Genomic DNA, 4,808 nt, shown 5'->3' with positions numbered 1-4,808 from the left:
TAAAAATATGTAATTGTTTATTCATATTTTTAAATAATTTTATTTTTTAATTTTTTTCTCCATATTCTGTAGAGACTTAAGTTCAACATATCAATACTAGATGGAAAATACCTGTTCCATGTTATGCTTAAGATGCTTGATATTCTTAATATCAAATAGTGAGTTTAAACCCAACGGCATATGTTATGGGGTAATAAGCTTCTCTTCTGGAGGGTTAACAACCTAAGTTTGCAGACCAAATGTTACAGAAAAAGAAGGGCAGCAAGGGCAGCCAACATTTTGGCCCTAACCTTTCAAGTTCAGTGAAGATTCAGGACATAGGAGAACCTATACTGTAACATCATACAACTCAGTTGTGTCCCAAATTTTCTGCTCAAGGAGATTATGGGGCCACAGAGCAATGTGATGGATGATGTAGAGTGTGCCTAAGGAGAGTCATATGGAGAGAAAATATTCTCTCAGGTTTTCACAGGGAGCAAATTGGTCAACCAATGGCCATGTCTCATCCACATGGCCGACACTGACAAACTGGTACAGGGTAACAGGATAAATCCTGAGGGGACTCGATTGACCCTACCAGATACAAAAGATGCATTTCATGTTATATAGTTCTTGCTATATCTTGGTCTTAACATCCAGCAGAAAAGTATAAAACTGAGGTATAAAAAGTAAAGCCATATTAATATGCGGAGCTGTAAAAGGCTCAAGTCAACAACTTCTGACATTGCCAGTCCTATGTATGGATAACCCACTACTATTATGGACTACTGGACTATATTGGATTATTTTGCTGAATTCAAGCACCAACAATATTTAAATGGCAATTTAATACCCATCTCTAACAAAACTAAACAAAAAGGGGATATAAAGTAAGGACCATTTTGTGTCTGTATATACAAAATAGGATAGATACACAGCTACTTTCTCTTAACTCATTGAGAAGAAAGACTTGTACTGATAGTATTTGAACAGGATACCATGTCTGCATCTTGTACTATGAATAACCATTAAGAAGATAACAATATGCAATGTATAAATTATTGAAACTGCCCTATTAATCAGTTTTGAAACTGTCTCATTGCTGTTTCTCAATAAAATTGATTAAAAAAGAGAGACTGGGCATGGTGGTGTATGACTGTAATCCCAGCTCTTGGGAGGCTATAAACAGGTGGATCACTACAAGTCTGATCTAGTAGTGAGACCCTGAACATGCTGTAGACCCTCCCTAAAAATACAAATAATAATAATAATAGAAAATGTATTGCTTTGGCTAATATTTATCAATTCAACATATATCAAAGGTTTATGATTATTCTATGATTATATTCACTGTGTATTACAATTTCAAGATAAATATCTTCCATAATTTGGTATATGTGGAATTTTGAAACTTAAAATACTATGCAAATATGATTGCATATGTTACATTTGCCCCACCCCATGTACCTCTTAGCAAGACTGAATAAAATTTTCTAAGTGTCTTCCTATCAGGTCACAAGGGTCACTCCAATTGGAAAACAAGACTTCACATTTCCTTTACCTAAACTAATTGGAAACAAATGGTTCCCTTGTCATAAAGAAAAGAAAAATCATTTAGCTAATTGGAAAATCTACTTTTGTGTTTGTTCCTAGGTTCTGACAGCCTAGGTAATACAAACATTTCATTTTTATGTTTCTTTTTCTCAGTGGGGATTGCTTCATAATAATTATTTTACTCCTAACTCTGTATTGTTGAATTAATCTGTTTTTGTCTAACTAATTTAATGCCTGAATCATGGTTAAATTCTAAAAAATAAAAACAGAGCTCTTTTTGCATCTGTATGTATATATACAGTACAGTGTAGTATTTAATAACTAGTATTTCTTTTGGATGTGCAGGATCATAACACTTGTTATTATGAAAATCCCCCTGTCTTCTTGCAAGTGGGGAAGTAAGATAGCCCTAGAGTTAACGCTGTTAGTGTGACGGACTTCCAGGATAACAATAAGATATAAAAGTCAAAGGGAATAAAATACCAAGTTTACAAATAGAATTGCACACACAGCAAAGAAGCCACTGTGGAAAAGTTGATTTGAAACCTTAAACTGTACAAGGAAAAAGACTTTGACCATTGAAGGAAAAAAAGCCAGTAAGTGCAACAAACAAACGGCTTTATTCTTCATTTCATACTTTCATTACCAGGGCCCTATTTTGAGCTTGTTTTCTATGTGAAAGGCCTGGAGGGTTAGGGAACCATTCATTCACTGTTATTAATTGGTGAAGCTAAATCACTTGCCTGCTGCATTTGCTGCAACACCCACACCCCCGCTTCACATTGGCCACCTGTACTCAGCATGTTCTCACACATGGTCATTAACTCTGAACACTAATGCAAGCCAAACAAAGCTGGAGGAATAAATGGGGAGCCATAAGAAAACAATTAAAAAGTCACCTGTTGTGAAAAGACATATTTAATCAAAACTGAGCGGACAGACCACCCAAGATTAGACAGAAGTTTTCCTACACATCTGGTATTTACAATACAGGTGCATTTTTGTGAATGAGTGACTGTGATGGAAATATATTTATTTGATATGTGTAAATGCCTAAAAAAAGGTTTTAACAAAATTTGATTCTTTCTTCATAAATATTCAGAAACATTTTTTTCCTTTAACAGGATAAAAAGTAAAGTATATTTTATGCAAATTTAGTCATTAATAAGATTAGTGAATCATCTGATTGCTAATTATGTTACTCATTCATCACAATTTGGGATCACAAATCATGCCAAAAGTTGAAAGATGATTTATCTAGTTTAGAAATAATTAACAATACCCCTGTGACTTCAAAATTTTTCAAATTATAATTTTCCCCTCAAAGTAGATTTTTAAATTGAATAATTAGATTTACAACATATTTTAAAAATATTTTAGAATAATTGAAATTCTCACTCATATTTTAATTTTCTGTTAAAATTTAAATTTCTATAATTAATAGGGCAAATCATTCCTCACATAACTCTGCTACGTAGATATACAGATACTGCATTAGAAGATGTTCTGTACTTTGTGTTTCACACAATTTCCATCATGCATCAAAATACATTAAATAACATATTCATTTGTTAATAAAGGAAAGGTAGAATTAACATTAATATAAATGATATATTAAATTAAACTTGCTCATATATGTTAGTAAATTACTCATATTTAGGGTGGCAAGAACAAAACTATATGACAGTCCTTCTAATCATAATCATCCTATTCCAAATGACCTCTTGTGCCATTGATTTGCACACTTATCTTTCAACATTTGAATATTTCTTGACATTAACAGTAAAAGAACTTAAGATGCGTGACTGAAGTTTTTCAAATTATATGCCATAATTTGTTCATCTGTAAAATAGGGCATATCTTAAACTTACCTCATAGACTTGGGAGAATATATGATTAATTATTGGTAAAATCCTGGTATTAAATATGATTTGCAAATTAGTGATTACATTGTTATTTAATATTTCATGTATGTTGGGTGATTTTAAGAGGAAACCATAAAATCTTTCAAAGCACTTTCCAAAATAATTCATAGATAGGTATTAAAATATGATTTCACAATTTTAAATTTGAATTCCATTTTCACAGGCAAATGCAGTTAATGTAATGTTTGATGAATTATGCTAAGTAGTGAATTGGCTACAAGTGACATGGCAAGGGGTGGAAAATTTTTTGGTTACTATTGGAGAAGTCACAGTATCAGAGAAATGCAAATGTATGCAACAGACCAGTGTTTAATAATTCTACTCTTATTGTCTTTAATGGCCACACACAACTTTCTGTTTTTTTTCTCCCACTCTTTGTATTTAAGACTTATACCAGCCTAATAAAATCCTATAGATATTCCAAAAGTTTAAACTCACATTTTCCAAAACTGCTATTTAAAATTGACTCATTAAAATAATTTGCCTAGATTTTGTTTATACTAGATTTAACCTCACTTTTAAATTTTATTTCCTCCAACATGACTACTGACCATGGCTTCTGGTAAGGAGAGTGAGTACACTGCTCACAGCTACTTTGCATGTATTATGAATTCTACTCATAAATAGTTCTTAGAAATGTGCTGTTATTTCATTTTAATGCCATGGTTCAAGACCATCATTTCCTGTGAGACTATTCTAAAAATAATTTTCTGTGTGTTTTTCCAAACTTCGGTCATGTCATGTTAAATATTCCCTCCACACTGTCCCTGTGACCCCTATCACACATACAATTACAGTGTCTGAGCATCCTCATTGTGTACAGAATTAAAGCTTAAGTTCACCACATTCCCAGGGGCTTTGTGTGGCATCAGTTTTTCCACTTTCCTCTCACTTCTCCATTTCCTTCCCTCCTTCCCCTCCTTTCACCTCTCCTGTCTTCTTTCTAGTTAACTATCTGCCCTTTGAAAACCTGTGGCCTTGATTGAGAAGCATCATGAATTTTCTACGGCTTTATGCTTTTTTTTCCCCTTGGCTTATTTTCCTTTTCTTAGAAAGAAGAATAAATCCCACTCCCCCCTGGAATCAGATCATTCTAATGTCTTTTGAAGTTTCCATTTGTCACCTTAGATTAGATGTTTCCTTTTTCCTCTGTCTCCACACAATGTCATCTACTCATTTCTATTGTAATATTTACCACACTTGTTGAAAAAGTTTACAGTTTTACACTGTTGAACTAGAAACTTCATGACATAGACAGGACTTTTGCTTCATTTTAAAATAGATATTTTTTTTTAAAATTAAAAAATTTTGAATGTTTTCCAGAGAGTATTTTTATAGTATTTTTATTAT

Source organism: Octodon degus, unplaced genomic scaffold (assembly GCF_000260255.1).
Source record: "Octodon degus isolate 3935 unplaced genomic scaffold, OctDeg1.0 scaffold00013, whole genome shotgun sequence".
In the NCBI taxonomy this organism is placed as follows: Eukaryota; Metazoa; Chordata; class Mammalia; order Rodentia; family Octodontidae; genus Octodon; species Octodon degus.
The sequence above is the reverse complement of the archived record's forward strand: the minus strand, read 5'-3'. Positions refer to the sequence as shown.